Source organism: Triticum aestivum, chromosome 4B, assembly GCF_018294505.1.
Source record: "Triticum aestivum cultivar Chinese Spring chromosome 4B, IWGSC CS RefSeq v2.1, whole genome shotgun sequence".
Classification (NCBI taxonomy): Eukaryota; Viridiplantae; Streptophyta; class Magnoliopsida; order Poales; family Poaceae; genus Triticum; species Triticum aestivum.
Window position 1 is genome coordinate 56,049,934 of NC_057804.1, and position 18,985 is coordinate 56,068,918.

The window sequence follows — 18,985 nt, forward strand, 5'->3', positions numbered from 1 at the left end:
GCAGCTGGTCGAGCTCCACAAGGCGGCCGAACAGGCCATGAAGGGCCTCATAGTTCGGCTGTGGCCTAAGGAGGCCATGCCTGGGAGCTACTTCGGCCTGGTGCGGCGGCTGGTGGATGCGTGCCCGTGGGTTGAAGTCATCAAGCACTCCGCCTGTATTGAAGGTGCCCGTCGGGCCCTTGCCCGCGCAAAGGTGCACTGGGGCAAGATGGATGCCCAGAAGCTCGTGACGGACCCGCCACCGCAGGGCAAGGAGCATCGCACGCCCGAGATGTATTATAAGAGTGTGCTGAAGGGCGCCCGCACTATTGCGGGTGAGTGCTCCAAAGATGTAATATTTGAGTAGACTCGCATTTTGTTATCCTGTGCGCTGAAAACTTAGTTCATTTGCGCTAAGCAACACATTTTAATTTAAAATATTACCTTCTGTGCGGCTGTTTATCAAATCTGAGAGATGGCAAGTCGTCGGCTTCAGCCCCCATGCCACGAGTGCTGGGGTGTTCGGGATAAATTTGAGCACTCTTGTTCCCATATTTGGGTCCATCTAGGGAGGCGCTCAACACAACGAACAAGGCAACCGGACTTATAATGCTTGAACACTCTCACTTAGCCATAGAATTCTATAATTTTAAATTTCGGCGAAGCCCCTAGTCTTCGGAAGGCCGAATTTGGGGCGCTATCCACGCCTGGGCCGGACAAAGTCGGCTCCTCGCTCTAAGCGGCATAAGTCTTTAAGGACTCGCAAAAAACCTCTCGAACAGCGACCAGCTCTCGCCTCATCATGACGGTCAGTTTTAGCTTTCTCCACTGAGGCGCTCGCCCAGCTCAACCGGGGCGCAATCGCAGTGGTTCTCCCAGTGCTACCTTAGCCGATACAACGGAACGTAAGGTACCAAAACATGGGAGCCGGGCAAACCCAACTATTGACCCAAGACATGATTCGGAGCCGATGCATATAATGCTATAAGTTCGGGGTGCCGCACTTGTGAAAGTGTTCGGACTTATCACACCATGATGCGGGAAACATAAGCCCCTGGTGTATTTAGCCATACCAAAACGCACGGATGCGACATGTCACAAATGAACATATGTATAAGAGAGAAATGCAATTGGAAGCAAAAAGGTGCTGCATTATTTATTCAAGAAAAACTGCTGTAAGTGCAGAACGATACAAATGGTGCGATAAGCAAGGGATGAGACTGTTAAATATGTCCCCCTCCGGGGGTAGGCTGCGGAATGGTGCATAAAACAGATTTAATGCTCGTAATGGAGACCACCTGGATATTCGTTGTAGCCTTTCTCCTTCCCTGGCTGTTGCATCGTGAGTTCGGCAGGTCTACTGCCGGACAGGGCCTCTGACGAACGGAGTCCTGTGGGTAAAGATAAAAAGAAAAGAAAAAAAGAACGACACACTTGGGAGCCCCTGGTGTGGTAAAGCCGTATTCTGGGCCTATCGTGGTCGTGCCCCTCTTCCCATGCCCATGGTATCTTCAAAGCGTAATGGTGTACGCGAAGGACCTGTCTTGACGTTTTGCAGGGGCTGGGGTTGGGGCCGCACTGCTACGCGTGCTCGGAATGTGCCAGGTGGTCTTGTTGTATGTTACTCCGGGCGCGTTTAGCCGTGTCCAGTCGCTTAACGGCCGGACTCGAGAATTGCCTTAAGAGGCTGCACTGTACTTCTGCCGCGAGAGCCGCTGTATGTTCCTCCGTTTGGAGAGAGCGTTCAGTGTTTCCGTTGACCGTGATGACCCCTCGAGGGCCTGACATCTTGAGCTTGAGGTATGCGTAGTGCGGCACCGCGTTGAACTTTGCGAACGCGGTACGTCCAAGCAGAGCATGATAGCCGCTGCGGAACAGAACTATGTCGAAGATTAACTCCTCGCTTCGGAAGTTATCCGGGGATCCGAAGACCACTTCCAGTGTAACTGAGCATGTACAGTTGGCTTCTACACCTGGTATGACGCCTTTAAAGGTTGTCTTGGTAGGTTTAATCCTTGAGGGGTCTATGCCCATTTTGCGCATTGTGTCCTGATAAAGCAGGTTCAGGCTGCTGCCGCCGTCCATCAGGACTCTGGTGAGGTGAAATCCATCGACGATTGGGTCTAGAACCAATGCGGCGAATCCGCCATGGAGGATGCTGGTGGGGTGGTCCCTTCGGTCAAAAGTGATCGGGCAGGAGGACCATGGATTGAACTTCGGGGCAACTGGCTCCATCGCCAGGGGCGGAGCCAGGATGAAAACCAAGAGGGGGAAAAGATGTACACGATTTTTTTTCCAGAAACGTGTGTATACAAAGTAATGGCTAGATCATCTAAAAAATTAACCACACAAGCATACATATAGTATGTAAGAATGAAAACCAAATATTTCCTTATAAGATAATGTCATTACACAAATAATTATGACAAGTTGATTGCCAAAGTAAAAGTAAATTAACCGCTTAGGGCACAATACCGTGAGAAATATGAATATGTAGTTCCTTTTCGTTGCTACATCCCTGATTTCTAGCCTTCAAGCTGTGAGAAAAAATATACGTGTTTAAATAGAAAGAATATGTAAACACATTACCTCCTTCTGTTTCATCCCGCGACGATTTTTCCTAATCTTCTCATGGTGGTTGATATTAAAATCTGCAAGTCTTTTCCTTTTAGATGAATCCCGAGTAAGCTTGTTCAGATCGACTATTTCAGGCATACTACCAGTTATGGATATTGCAAAAAATCGCTCCATTAGCTTGCCTGTCAATATCAAATAGTTGAACGTTACATAAATTGAATGAAATACATGAAGGCAGAATATTGCTATGGATTTTATTCTGCTCCACACGCTCAAACTTATTCATATGCAATTATTAGGTGAAGCTAGATTCAATCTATCGAAATCTAATTACCAATTTGTACATTATAATTTATACACATGGATATTTGATACATTTTGCTTCCGTAGAATAGAATAACAAGATAACTAAACCTTCTTTGTCAAAAAAAAACTAAATTTACTAGGGCTTACCTTGATTAATGATTGATCAATAGAACATCTTCCATGGGGATGGCAAGCCGGCCGGCGGGCGGGCGCAGTGCGGATCGAGGTTGATCGCCGGAGGGGCGTTGCGTATGTGCTGCGTAGAGCTGCAGGCGGCGGCTCGGCGGCTTCGGCTCGTCAAGGTGGTCACGCGGCACAGGGCACAAACGCGTGGGGAACTCCCGATCCCAAGATCTGAAATCGTGTGTTTCTATTCCAGCGCTAGCGATTAGCCAATTGAGAAGCACGATCGTATGCATAAGGCCTGCTCGTATTTTCTTTGGATGGGCTGCCGGGCTAATAAATTATTTATTTCTCATACACAGGCTTTAAACATACAACAGAAAAAGAAAGGAGTGGGGGCAAATCCTTTGGGCTGAATGGGGGCAACGATGCATATGTTGGGCCTAGTATAAGTGGGCTGAAAAAACTAGTGGGGGCATTCGCCCCCATAGACATGCACATAGATTGGCCTCTGTCCATCGCGTATACATCCCTGAGTGCACGCTTCCGCTCCCTTTTGGGTATGTGCGTTGCGTATATCATGTTCACCGTCCGCACCTGTGGGGGGAAACCCTTCTGTCCTCTATTGTTCGGCGGTCGGGTCTCTTCCTCGTCATCGCTGTGCAGCTCCTTGTCATTGTTTTCGGCAATTAACTTGCCTGCCTGTTTGAATACCCAACAGTCCCTGTTGGTGTGGTTAGCTGGCTTTTTCGGGGTGCCGTGTATCTGGCACGAGCGGTCGAGTATTTGGTCCAAATTGGACGAACCCGGAGTAGTTCTTTTGAATGGCTTTTTCCGCTGACCGGGTTTAGAGCCTCTGAATCCGGCATTGACTGCCGTATCTTCACTGTTATCGCCGTTAATGCGGCGTTTGTTTTTGTTGCGACACGACCTGCCATTACGGTCCTTGAAATCCGGACTGCCAGAATTTTTACTGAGGTTATTGTTGCGTGCTAGCCAGCTGTCCTCACCCACGCAGAAGCGGGTCATGAGTGATGTGAGGACTGCCATGGATTTCGGCTTTTCCTGTCCTAGGTGTCGGGCAAGCCACTCGTCGCGGATGTTGTGCTTGAAGGCCGCTAGGGCCTCTGCATCCGGACAGTCGACGATTTGGTTCTTCTTGGTTAGGAACCGTGTCCAGAATTGTCTGGCCGATTCGTCTGGCTGCTGAATTATGTGGCTTAGGTCATCGGCGTCTGGTGGTCGCACATACGTGCCTTGGAAGTTATCGAGGAATGCGGCTTCCAGGTCTTCCCAACTCCTGATTGACTCTGCTGGCAAGCTGTTAAGCCAATGCCGGGTTGGTCCTTTAAGTTTGAGTGGGAGATATTTGATGGCGTGAAGATCATCACCGCGGGCCATGTGGATATGGAGGAGATAGTCTTCGATCCAAACCGCGGGGTCTGTTGTGCCAACGTAGGATTCAATGTTCACGGGTTCAAACTCTTCGGGGATTTGATGATCCATTACTTCGTCTGTGAAGCATAGTGGGTGTGCGGCACCTCTATACTGGGCGATATCACGACGGAGCTCGAAAGAGCTTTGTCTATTTTGTTCGGCCCGGCCGGACTTACTGTGTCCGGCGCGACGGTTGTCGTCACGTATCATGGGGCGCCCACGCGATCCATAGATCGATCTTGATTGTCTTGCCTTATCCTCCAATATATCTCGCAAGTCCGGAGCGTTCCCCTGTGGCTTTGTGCTCTTCGAGCGATGCCGGGGTACGGTTCTAGTGAAGGGCCTAGGGGCCTCTCTGTCGCGACCACAGGGTGGTCGGTCAACCATATTGTCTGCTAGTGATGCAGGTTCATACGCCTCCTCCTCTAATCGGGGGAGCAGCTTGCGTTTAGGGTAACTTTTGGAGGGGCGTTCGAGCTCATGCTCTTCGGCCGCGAGGACTTCAGTCCATCTGTCGGCTAGCAGATCTTGATCAGCTCTAAGCTGTTGCTGCTTTTTCTTGAGGCTGTTTGCTGTGGCCATAAGCCTGCGTTTGAAACGCTCTTGTTCGACGGGATCCTCGGGTACGATGAATTCGTCATCGTCGAGGCTTGCCTCGTCTCCGGAGGGAGGCATATAATCCTCTACCTCCTCTTCCGCCACTCTCTCATGAGGGCTGGCCTCTCCGTCCTCCTGCGCTGAATCTTGCTGGAGTGGGTTGTCTTCGGCACTGTCTGGTGTGTTATTATCTCCGGTGCCGGAATCTTCATTCTTGCTGTGGCGGGATTTAGAGCGGCGCCGCTGACGCCGGCGCTTGGGCTGTTTCTTGGAGGGGTCATCCTCCGCTGTTGCTTCGCCATTCCCATCCTTTGGGATATCCACCATGTATATGTCATATGATGAGGTGGCTTTCCAGTGCCCGGTAGGCGCTGGTTCTTGGTCGTCTCCTGCATCGTCGTCTATACCGTCGATGTCTTCGGAGTCGTAGTCTAGCATGTCGGTTAGATCGTCGACAGTGGCTACTAAGTGGGTGGTGGGTGGGCTTTGAATTTCTTCGTCGTCCGCATCCCAACCGTCCTGACCGCAGTCCGGCCAGGGCTCTCCTGATAACGAGAGATACTTTAGCGAACTCAAGATGTCGCGGAAAGGTGAGTGTTGAAAGATGTCCACTGCGGTGAACTCCATGACCGGCGCCCAATCGGATTCGATCGGAGGGGGCGCGGGAGGTTCGGAGTCCGGCAAGGAGTCCGGCACCTCGGAGTCACAAGCTTCATGAGGGACAAGGTCAGTGTTCGGCTCTATCACCGTAGAGGTTGCAACCCCCGAGGCGGTGTCTAGCCATCCATCCTCGATCTGCGCAGCCGGCTCCGAATTGAACATCGGAGCGGGCTCGAGTGCGGCCTCCAGGGTACTGTCCGGCTGCAGAGCTAAATCATGCCCGTCGTGACAGTGCGGCGCGCTTGGCTGTGGCTCGAATCCATCGAAGATCAAGTCCCCGCGGATGTTAGCCGTGAAGTTCAAACTTCCAAATCTGACCTGACGGCCAGGGGCGTAGCTTTCGATCTGCTCTAGATGGCCAAGTGAATTGGCCCGCAGTGCAAAGCCGCCGAATACAAAGATCTGTCCGCAGAGGAAGGTCTCACCCTGGACTGCGTCGTTGTTGATGATCAAAGATGCCATCGAGCCTATCGGTGACGACACAGAGGAACTCTCAATGAAAGCACCAATGTCGGTGTCAAAACCGGCGGATCTCGGGTAGGGGGTCCCGAACTGTGCGTCTAGGCGGATGGTAACAGGAGACGAGGGACACGATGTTTTACCCAGGTTCGGGCCCTCTTGATGGAGGTAAAACCCTACGTCCTGCTTGATTAATATTGATGATGTGTGTTACAAGAGTAGATCTACCACGAGATCAAGGAGGCTAAACCCTAGAAGCTAGCCTATGGTATGATTGTTGTTCGTCCTACGGACTAAAGCCATCTGATTTATATAGACACCGGAAAGGGCTAGGGTTACACAGAGTCGGTTACAATGGTAGGAGATCTACATATCCGTATCGCCAAGCTTGCCTTCCACGCCAAGGAAAGTCCCATCCGGACACGGGACGGAGTCTTCAATCTTGTATCTTCGTAGTCTTGGAGTCCGGCCGATGATGATAGTTCGGCTATCCGGACACCCCCTAGTCCAGGACTCCCTCAGAGAGGGAGGCGCCAGGGACTAGGGTGCGGATGCCCTCCCTCCCCCTTCTTTATATAGGGGGCCTAGGGGGGTGCGCCGGCCCTGGAGATCCCATCTCCAAAGGGGGGGGGGCGGCGGCCTAGGGGGGACTTGCCCCCCAAGTCAAGTGGGGCGCCCCCACCCCACGGGTTTCCAACCCTAGGCGCAGGGGAGGCCCAAGGGGGGGTGCACCAGCCCACCAGGGGCTGGTTCCCTTCCCTTTTCAGCCCACGTGGCCCTCCGGGATAGGTGGCCCCACCCGGTGGACCCCCGGGACCCTTCCGGTGGTCCCGGTACATTACCAGTGACCCCCGAAACTTTCCCGGTGGCCAAAACTGGACTTCCTATATAGAATTCTTTACCTCCGGACCATTCCGGAACTCCTCGTGACGTCCGGGATCTCATTTGGGACTCCGAACAACTTTCGGGTTTCCGCATACTAATATCTCTACAACCCTAGCGTCACCGAACCTTAAGTGTGTAGACCCTACGGGTTCGGGAGACATGCAGACATGACCGAGACGACTCTTCGGTCAATAACCAACAACGGGATCTGGATACCCATGTTGGATCCCACATGCTCCTCGATGATCTCATCGGATGAACCACGATGTCGACGATTCAAGTAATCCCATATACAATTCCCTTTGTCAATCGGTACGTTACTTGCCCGAGATTTGATCGTCGGTATCTCAATACCTCGTTCAATCTCGTTACCGGCAAGTCACTTTACTTGTACCGTAATGCATGATCCCGTGACCAAACACTTGGTCACTTTGAGCTCATTATGATGATGCATTACCGAGTGGGCCCAGAGATACCTCTCCATCATACGGAGTGACAAATCCCAGTCTCGATCCGTGTCAACCCAACAGATACTTTCGGGGATACCTGTAGTATACCTTTATAGTCACCCAGTTATGTTGTGACGTTTGGTACACCCAAAGCACTCCTACGGTATCCGGGAGTTACACGATCTCATGGTCTAAGGAAATGATACTTGACATTGGAAAAGCTCTAGCAAACTAACTAGACGATCTTGTGCTATGCTTAGGATTGGGTCTTGTCCATCACATCATTCTCCTAATGATGTGATCCCGTTATCAACGACATCCAATGTCCATAGTCAGGAAACCATGACTATCTGTTGATCAACGAGCTAGTCAACTAGATGCTTACTAGGGACATGTTGTGGTCTATTTATTCACACATGTATCATGATTTCCGGATAACACAATTATAGCATGAATAATAAACAATTATCATGAACAAGGAAATATAATAATAATCCTTTTATTATTGCCTCTAGGGCATATTTCCAACAGTCTCCCACTTGCACTAGAGTCAATGATCTAGCTACATTGTGATGAATCGAACACCCATAGAGTTCTGGTGTTGATCATGTTTTGCTCGTGGAAGAGGTTTAGTCAATGGATCTGCGACATTCAGATCCGTATGCACTTTGCAAATATCTATGTCTCCATCTTGAACATTTTCACGAATGGAGTTGAAGCGACGCTTGATGTGCCTGGTCTTCTTGTGAAACCTGGGCTCCTTGGCAAGGGCAATAGCTCCAGCGTTGTCACATAAGAGGGTGATTGGCCCCGATGCATTGGGTATGACTCCTAGGTCGGTGATGAACTCCTTCATCCAGATTGCTTCATGCGCTGCCTCCGAGGCTGCCATGTACTCCGCTTCACATGTAGATCCCGCCACGACGCTCTGCTTGCAACTGCACCAGCTTACTGCCCCTCCATTCAAAATATACACGTATCCGGTTTGTGACTTAGAGTCATCCAGATCTGTGTCGAAGCTAGCATCGACGTAACCCTTTACGACGAGCTCTTTGTCACCTCCATAAACGAGAAACATATCCTTAGTCCTCTTCAGGTACTTCAGGATATTCTTGACCGTTGTCCAGTGTTCCTTGCCAGGATTACTTTGGTACCTTCCTACCAAACTTACGGCAAGGTTTACATCAGGTCTGGTACACAGCATGGCATGCATAATAGACCTTATGGCTGAGGCATAGGGGATGACATTCATCTCTTCTATATCTTCTGTCGTGGTCGGGCATTGAGCCGAGCTCAGTCTCACACCTTGCAATACAGGCAAGAACCCTTTCTTGGACTGATCCATATTGAACTTCTTCAATATCTTATCAAGGTATGTGCTTTGTGAAAGACATATGAGGCGTCTCGATCTATCCCTATAGATCTTGATGCCTAATATGTAAGCAGCTTCTCCAAGGTCCTTCATTGAAGAACACTTATTGAAGTAGGCCTTAATGCTGTCCAAAAGTTCTATATAATTCCCATCAAAAGTATGTCATCCACATATAATATGAGAAATGCTACAGAGCTCCCACTCACTTTCTTGTAAACATAGGCTTCTCCATAAGTCTGCATAAACCCAAACGCTTTGATCATCTCATCAAAGCGAATGTTCCAACTCTGAGATGCTTGCACCAGCCCATAAATGGATCACTGGAGCTTGCATACCTTGTTAACATTCTCAGGATCGACAAAACCTTCCGGCTGCATCATATACAGTTCTTCCTTAAGATAGCCGTTAAGGAATGCCGTTTTGACGTCCATTTGCCATATCTCATAATCATAGTATGCAGCAATTGCTAACATGATTCGGACGGACTTAAGCTTCGCTACGGGAGAGAAAGTCTCATCGTAGTCAACCCCTTGAATTTGCCGATAACCCTTAGCGACAAGCCGAGCTTTATAGATGGTAACATTACCATCCGCGTCCGTCTTCTTCTTAAAGATCCATTTATTTTCTATCGCTCGCCGATCATCGGGCAAGTCTGTCAAAGTCCATACTTTGTTTTCATACATGGATCCTATCTCAGATTGCATGGCTTCAAGCCATTTGTTGAAATCTGGGCCCGCCATCGCTTCTTCATAGTTCGAGGGTTCACCGTTGTCTAACAACATGATTTCCAGGATAGGGTTGTCATACCACTCTGGTGTGGAACGTGTCCTTGTGGACCTACGAAGTTCAGTAGCAACTTGACCCGAAGTACCTTGATCATCATCATTAATTTCCTCTCCAGTCGGTGTAGGCACCACATGAACATTTTCCTAAGCTACACTACTTTCCGGTTCAAGAGGTAGTACTTCATCGAGTTCTACTTTCCTCCCACTTACTTCTTTCGAGAGAAACTCTTTCTCCAGAAAGGACCCGTTCTTGGCAACAAAGATCTTGCCTTCGGATCTAAGGTAGAAGGTATACCCAATGGCTTCCTTAGGGTATCCTATGAAGACGCATTTTTCCGACTTGGGTTCGAGCTTTTCAGGTTGAAGTTTCTTGACATAAGCATCGCATCCCCAAACTTTTAGAAACGACAACTTAGGTTTCTTACCAAACCATAATTCATACGATGTCGTCTCAACGGATTTAGATGGTGCCCTATTTAAAGTGAATGTAGCTGTCTCTAGAGCGTATCCCCAAAATGATAGCGGTAAATCGGTGAGTGACATCATAGGTCGCACCATATCCAATAGAGTGCGATTATGACGTTCGGACACACCGTTACGCTGAGGTGTTCCAGGCGGCGTGAGTTGTGAAACAATTCCACATTTCCTTAAGTGCGTACCAAATTCGTGACTTAAATATTCTCCTCCACGATCTGATCGTAAGAACTTTATTTTTTGGTCACGTTGATTCTCTACCTCATTCTGAAATTCCTTGAACTTTTCAAAGGTCTCAGACTTGTGTTTCATCAAGTAGACATACCCATATCTACTTAAGTCATCAGTGAGAGCGAGAACATAACGATAGCCTCCACGAGCCTCAACGCTCATTGGACCGCACACATCAGTATGTATGATTTCCAATAAGTTGGTTGCTCGCTCCATTGTTCCGGAGAACGGAGTCTTGGTCATTTTGCCCATGAGGCATGGTTCGCATGTGTCAAATTATTCATAATCGAGAGACTCTAAAAGTCCATCAGCATGGAGCTTCTTCATGCGCTTGACACCAATGTGACCAAGGCGGCAGTGCCACAAGTATGTGGGACTATCGTTATCAACCTTACATCTTTTGGTATTCACACTATGAATATGTGTAACATCACATTCGAGATTCATCAAGAATAAACCATTGACCAGCGGGGCATGACCATAAAACATATCTCTCATATAAATAGAACAACCATTATTGTCGGATTTAAATGAGTAGCCATCTCGTATTAAACAAGATCCAGATACAATGTTCATGCTCATAGCTGGCACCAAATAACAATTATTGAGGTTTAAAACTAATCCCATAGGTAAATGTAGAGGTAGCGTGCCGACGGCGATCACATCGACCTTGGAACCATTCCCGACGCGCATCGTCACCTCGTCCTTCGCCAGTCTCCGCTTATTCTGCAGCTCCTGCTTTGAGTTACAAATATGAGCAACCACACCAGTATCAAATACCCAGGAGCTACTACGAGTACTGGTAAGGTACACATCAATTACATGTATATCACATATACCTTTAGTGTTGCCGGCCTTCTTGTCCGCTAAGTATTTGGGGCAGTTCTGTTTCCAGTGTCCCTTTCCCTTGCAATAAAAGCACCCAGTCTCACGTTTGGGTCCATTCTTTGGCTTCTTCCCGGCAACTGGTTTACCGGGCGCGGCAACTCCCTTGCCGTCCTTCTTGAAGTTCTTCTTACCCTAGCCTTTCTTGAAACTAGTGGTTTTATTGACCATCAACACTTGATGCTCCTTTTTGATTTCTACCTCCGCTGATTTCAGCATTGAAAATACTTGAGGAATAGTTTTCACCATCCCATGCATATTGTAGTTCATCACAAAGCTCTTGTAGCTAGGTGGGACCGACTGAAGGATTCTGTCAATGACCACCTCGTTCGGGAGGTTAATGTCTAGCTGGGACAAGCGGTTGTGCAACCCAGACATTTTGAGTATGTGCTCACTGACAGAACTATTTTCCTCCATCTTACAACTGTAGAACTTGTCGGATACTTCATATCTCTCGACCCGGGCATGAGCTTGGAAAACCATTTTCAGCTCCTCGAACATCTCATATGCTCCGTGTTGCTCAAACCAATTTTGGAGCCCCGGTTCTAAGCTGTAAAGCATGCCGCACTGAACGAGGGAGTAATCATTAGCACGTGACTGCCAAGCGTTCATAACATCTTGGTTCTCTGGGATGGGTGCTTCAGTCCTTCTAGGACATATGCTTTCTTGGCAGCTATGAGGATGATCCTTAGGTTCCGGACCCAGTCCGAATAGTTGCTGCCATCATCTTTCAGCTTGGTTTTCTCTAGGAATGCGTTGAAGTTGAGTTTGACATGAGCGTTGGCCATTTGATCTACAAGACATTTTTGCAAAGGTTTTTAGACTAAGTTCATGATAATTAAGTTCATCTAATCAAATTATTTAATGAACTCCCACTCAGATTAGACATCCCTCTAGTCATCTAAGTGATACATGATCCGAGTCAACTAGGCCGTGTCCGATCATCACGTGAGACAGACTAGTCATCATCGGTGAACATCTCCATATTGATCGTATCTTCCATACGACTCATGTTCGACCTTTCGGTCTCTTGTGTTCCGAGGCCATGTCTGTACATGCTAGGCTCGTCAAGTTAACCTAAGTGTTTTGCATGTGTAAATCTGTCTTACACCCATTGTATGTGGACGTTGGAATCTATCACACCCGGTCATCACGTGGTGCTTCGAAACAACGAACTTTCGCAACGGTGCACAGTTAGGTGGAACACTTTCTTGAAATTATTATGAGGGATCATCTTATTTACTACCATCGTTCTAAGCAAATAAGATGCAAAAACATGATAAACATCACATGCAATCAAATAGTGACATGATATGGCCAATATCATATAGCTCCTTTGATCTCCATCTTCGGGGCGCCATGATCATCTTCGTCACCGACATAACACCATGATCTCCATCATCGTGTCTCCATGAAGTTGCTCGCCAACTATTACTTCTACTACTATGGCTAATGGTTTAGCAATAAAGTAAAGTAATTACATGGCGTTTAATGATTGACACGCAGGTCATACAATAATTAAGACAACTCCTATGGCTCCTGCCAGTTGCCATACTCATGGACATGCAAGTCGTGATTCCTATTACAAGAACATGATCTCATACATCACATATATATCATTCATCACAACTTTTGGCCATATCACATCACAAGGCATATGCTGCAAAAACAAGTTAGACGTCCTCTCATTGTTGTTGCATGTTTTTACGTGGCTGCAATAGGGTTCTAGCAAGAATATTTCTTACCTACGTGAAAACCACAACGTGGTATGCCAATTTCTATTTACCCTTCATAAGGACCCTTTTCATCGAATCCGCTCCGACTAAAGTGGGAGAGACAAACACCCGCTAGCCACCTTATGCAACTAGTGCATGTCAGTCGGTGGAACCTGTCTCACATAAGCGTACGTGTAAGGTCGGTCCGGGCCGCTTCATCCCATGATGCCGCCAAAGCAAAATAATACTAGTAGTGGCAAGAAAATTGACAACATCTACGCCCACAACAAATTTGTGTTCTACTCGTGCAAAGAAAACTATGCATAGACCTAGCTCATGATGCCACTGTTGGGGAACGTTGCAGAAAATAAAAAATTTCTACGCTTCACCTAGACCAATCTATGGATTTCATCTAGCAACGAGAGAGAGGAGTGCATCTACATACCCTTGTAGATCGCGAGCGGAAGCGTTCAAGAGAACGGGGTTGAGGGAGTCGTACTCGTCGTGATCCAAATCACCGATGATCCTAGTGCTGAACGGACAGCACCTCCGCGTTCAACACACGTATGGTTGGGGAAAACGTCTCCTCCTTCTTGATCCAGCAAGGGGAAAGGAGAGGTTGATGGAGATCCAGCAGCACGACGGCGTGGTGGTGGAAGCAGCGGTGATCTCGGCAGGGCTTCGCCAAGCACAGCGAGAGGGAGAGGTGGTACGGGGAGAGGGAGGCGCCAGGGACTAGGGTGCGGCTGCCCTACCTCCCCCCTTCTTTATATAGGGGGCCTAGGGGGTGCGCCGGCCCTGGAGATCCCATCTTCAAAGGGGGGACGGCGGCCTAGGGGGGGACTTGCCCCCCAAGTCAAGTGGGGCGCCCCCACTGTCGTGGTTCTAAGCCTGACAGTAGAGTGGGGGGTAGGTATGGAGAGGCAAGGTCCTAGCTATGGAGAGGTTGTAAGCACAAAGGATGTACGAGTTCAGGCCCTTCTCGGAGGAAGTAACAGCCCTACGTCTCGGAGCCCGGAGGCGGTCGAGTGGATTATGAGTATATGAATTACAAGGTGCCGAACCCTTCTGCCTGTGGAGGGGGGTGGCTTATATAGAGTGCGCCAGGACCCCAGCCAGCCCACGTAGGAGAGGGTTTAAGGTGAGTTAAGTCTGGGGCGTTACTGGTAACGCCCCACATAAAGTGTCTTTACTATCATAAAGTCTACTTGATTACAGGCCGTTGCAGTGCAGAGTGCCTCTTGACCTTCTGGTGGTCGAGTGGGTCTTCGTGGTCGAGTCCTTCAAGTCAGTCGAGTGTGTCCCTCGTTGGTCGACTGGAAGGCGACCTCTTCTAAGGGTGTCCTTGGGTAAGGTACTTAGATCAGGTCCATGACCCTACCCTAGGTACATAACCCCATCATTAGCCCCCGAATGGATTGAGGCTTCGAGTGAGGAAGGACTTGACGTCGTTTCCGATTAACCTTTGTGCCCTGGTGGTGCGTTGTCCTGGACCAAAGAATCTCTTCGTCGACAGTGAATGACTTGTCTTCAGTCGACTCGATCCATTCTATTCTTGCGTCGAGTGATCTTTCGGGCTTCAACGATATCCGAGCGACGGATCGCCGGAAACCCCGTGTCTGACAGACTGATCTGCCGTTCGCGGATTCCGCAGGATGCGAAATTTGGGGACATGCGCGAAGCGGGACGGCCCGCGGCGTTTGGATGGGACGGGACATAGACGCCTCGATCTCCGCGCCGCCTTTTTCGCCACGTATCCCGTCTGCATAACTGTTCCTGATATGATTAGATCGACCGGGCCCACCTGTCATCCACTCGGAAGGGACCTTATAAATGCGCCCGGCGAGGATTTCTGTACTACGCCTCAGTCATTCTCTCTCTCTCTGCTTCCTTCTTCCCCGCCCAGCGTGCTTGCTCTCGCCCCCGCACCACTTCCCTTCGCGCATCTCGCCAGCAACCATGGCCAAGGAGAAGACGGCGGCGCTGGAGCGTGCGAAGAAGGCGTCGGCGTCGGAGAAGGCAAAGGGGAGATCCACCAGCCGCAGAGGGTCCTCGTCCAGATCCCGCCTGCCTAAGGGCTGGGTCCAAGGAGACTGGATCCAGTCGACCATCACCGAGAGTGACCTCCTCGACATGGCCAACGAGGGCTTGATTCCTCAGGGAGCTGCGAGGCTTCCGGGGAAGGAGTGGCAGCCCCAGCCAGAAGAGGGTGAGTGTGTGCTCTTGGCCACCCATGTTGATCGTGGATTCTCCTTGCCGCCGAGTGTTTTCTTCCGTGGCTTCTTGAATTTCTTTGGGGCGCAGCTCCACCACTTTACCCCAAACTCTATTGCCTATCTTGCCGCGTTCGTGTCCATGTGTGAGGGTTTCCTGGGCTGTCGACCGCACTGGGGTTTGTTCAAGCATATATTCACGTGTCGATCTCAGACCGTGAAGAAGGCGAGCCCAGGTGATGAGAGAACCCGAGTCGTCCAAATGTGTGGGGGTCTGGGGATTCAGGTGAGGAATAAGAGCACCTTCCCGCCCATGACCTTTCCCGAGTCCGTCAGAGGCTGGCAGTCGACTTGGTTCTACTGCCAGGTCCAGTCGACGCCAGGGCAGTCGAGTGGACTCCCTCCGTTTACCATGGACCGACTGAACAAGCCCTCCCCTCTGAAGCTGATTCCGGAGGAGAAAGCTGACGTGAAGATGTTGATGGAGCGCGTGGTGCAGTTGGTTCGGGAGGGGGTGACGGGCATGGACCTCCTGGAGGTTTTCCTCAGGCGTCGCATCCAGCCCCTTCAGTTCCGGAGCCACTACATGTGGTTGTACCGTGGGACCGAAGACGAGACTAGAGTCCATCCAGAAGCAGTCGACGACGTCACTCTGGAAAGATGGATGGTAGCCGTTATCGGAAACAAGGATAACCCACGCGGAGCCAGAAGGATTCCTCCACTCGACCACAACATCGACCCAAACAAGGTACACTTGCCCTGCTCTCCACTGCGCCCTTGTCGCATTCATTTCTGTTAACCCTGCCGACTGGTCGACTGATCCTTGTCTGGACATCTGCTAGGCCCTCACCGAGCTGTACTCGATGCCCAATGGGGCACAAGCTTCGACTGAGGAGGGCGAGGCGAGCGGGGGCGAGAGCCAGGAAGAGGAGGAATGGGACTCGGATGTTGCAGAGGATGATGACGACGATGATGATGATGACGGTGATGAAGATGACGTCGAGGACGAGGAAGAAGAGGAGGAGGAGGTCGTACCACCGCGCTCAGAAAGGCGGTCGAAGCTTGTCCACGACCCTTCGACCAAACGTGGTAAGGGGGTTGCGACCGCCACTCAGTCGACCAAGCGCCCTCGGACCACCTCTCCGGTGCCGACTGAAAAGGCGCCGAAGCAGCCCAGGGCGGCCTCGTCGAAGCCGATCAAGCTCTTGCCGAAGATGAAGGTGTCCATCCCCACCATATCAGGGTAACCGTGCTGCTCATATTTTCTTATTCTGTGTGAACTTTGTCTCTGGTCGACGCTGAAGTTAGTCGACTGATCCTTCGGAGTTGCAGTGCTGCCACTCCTGAAACTTCGGCCCGGGCTGATGACCACGAGATGGAGGACGCAGCAACTTCGAACCCAGGTACTGTATTCTTAACGCCGTTCTTAGTCGACTGACTCGCGATCTTTGATCCTGATTTTTCTCCATAGCTCCACCCAATACTGTTATCAATCTCCCTGATGATGATGAGGATGAAGAGCCGCTGAAGCGCAGGAGGAGTCGGAAAACGTCCGCCAGTAAGGTGCCTCAGGATGTGACGGTGCCTGAGATTCTGACTGTGGAGGAAGAGAACATCACTCGACACACGGTGTCCTTCGCAGATCCATTGACGAGTGCTCAGCAGCCCTTCCTCTTCACGACGCACCACGTCCTAGAGGACCAAGCTGGCGCAGTGAAGGAGGCGATACGCCAAGCGGGAATCATGATGGAGCAGCTGAAGACCATCCGGGATGCGAGCCAGGCGGCTTATGACGCCAGTTCTGCCCTCCAAAGCAATGTCCAGGTCAGTCGACCGCTGTTTGTTCTGTTGGATATGCTACCAAAAACTTTTCTTTTCCGGAATTTATAGTAGTCACCCACTGGGTGTGTCGAATAAACTCCGTGTTAGCGGGGGCACGCTGAGTGCACCCGCTGGGTGTAGTCCCCAAGGCTAAGGTCGACTGCTGGCAGTCGGCCTTAGGCTTTATGATGTCAATTTTTCTGTCAGTCGACTATGTCGACTGGATTTCACAAACCGGTGGGGGCACGCTGAGTGCACCCACTGGGTGTAGTCCCCGAGACTGTGGTCGACTGCTTGCAGTTGATCACAGTCTTAGAGAATGCATCTCGCTCTTCTTCTTTTTTTTTGAGGTCGACTGGTCGACTTTGTCTTCAACAGGATTAGTGGGGGCACGATGAGTGCACCCACTGGGTGTAGTCCCCGAGACTACGGTCGAATGCTTGTATTCGGCTGTAGTCTTAGAAACGTGTGTTTTTTCCTTTTTCACTCGGAAGTGAATTATATTTGACATTTAGTCGATTGGTTCTTCGCAGAACTCTTGTAATCTTGTGACTCGCTACTCTGAGCTGGAACACAAGCATACTCAACTCGAGCTGAGCCTGAAGCTGGTTCAGGAGAAGCTGACAAAGGCAAAGGAGGAGACCGAAGGTATGTTTGGTGAGACCCTGACGACTGCTTTCCTCTTGCTTGTTTCAAAATCTGATCTTGCTGTAACTTGCAGGTAAGGTAAGGGAGGCCCAACAGAAGAAAGACCTTGAACTAGCTGAGAAGATCAAGCTTGCTGACGAGAAGTTGGCTTCAGTCACCAAGCTTGAACAAGACAATACCAATCTGAAAGCTGCTCTTGGGATCGCCAACAAGGAGATCAGTCGACTAAAAATTGACAAAGCTGCCCTGACCGACCAAGTCAGCAAATTGACTGGGAAGAAGACTGATCTGGAGGCCTTCCTGAGTAGTCTAGCCAAGAAGCTGTTTCTTATGCTTGAAGGTAAACCTCTATGCTTGGCAAACATTTCCAATTGTGGTTTTTCCATTCGACCATCCCCTTGACTTAGTGATCATCCTTGCAGAATTCTGTCAAAACTTTGAAGAAGAAACTAGCCGGCTGGAGCCAAACCTCGACCCTGTCAATTCTCTGGTGAACGACGAAGTTGCCATGGATGTTTTCCGACTGGAGTCTCATGTCGCAGCTGTCGTGGACTATCTCGCAAGGCTGAAGGCCGCCACATCTCGCATCGACTCGACGCTTTGGCCTGAAGAGACACTTCAGAATGACCTTGAGTCGCTGATGGCCCGGTTGAACACGATCCCTGGTCGAGTGCAAGAATGGAAGAAGTCCTCGGCTCGGTGTGGTGCAGATGTTGCTCTGTGTCTAGCCCGAGTCCACTGTAAAGATGCGCGAGAAGAGAAGCTGGCGGCCCTTCGGGTGGCCAATACCAAGAAACACGACTTCAGGTCCTTTATGGAAACTTTCCTTGCAGCTGCCACTCGGATCGCCGACGGAATTGACCTTGATGAATTCGTTGCTCCTTCCAGCCCTCCACAGGAGGGGTAAAAAACTTCTTCTGGCTCGACGCTTTAAATTTGCCTCGGTATGCCGAGTGGAATTGTAACCGATAAACCTTAACAGGCTTAACGCCTGAGCACTCTCGGTTCCTTTAGATATCGATTCAAACTTGAATTTGGTGCTTGAATATGATTGCCTTTGGCTCGAAATGTCTTTTGCAGGTTCAAAGCAAGGCGCCTTTACTGCAATCGACATATTCTTCAGTCCACTTAGGCGAGCACTGGGCTGCAGCTAAGCCCCCGAGTGAGAGGGTTGCTCTACACTCGGTAGGATTTTGATAACTTAGGCGAGTGCTTGGACTGCAGCTAAGCCTCCGAGTGAGAGGGTTGGTCTACACTCGGTAGGATTTTGATAACTTAGGCGAGTTCTTGGACTGCAGCTAAGCCCCCGAGTGAGAGGGTTGCTCTACACTCGGTAGGATTTTGATAACTTAGGCGAGTGCTTGGACTG

General features: G+C 49.9%; 1 pseudogene; it reads left to right on the forward strand.

Moving 5' to 3' along the window:
- LOC123089952 (lecithin-cholesterol acyltransferase-like 1) overlaps nucleotides 1–14,654 on the forward strand; it is an 85,241-nt pseudogene extending 70,587 nt beyond the window's left edge.
- The last annotated feature ends 4,331 nt before the right edge of the window (nucleotides 14,655–18,985 follow it).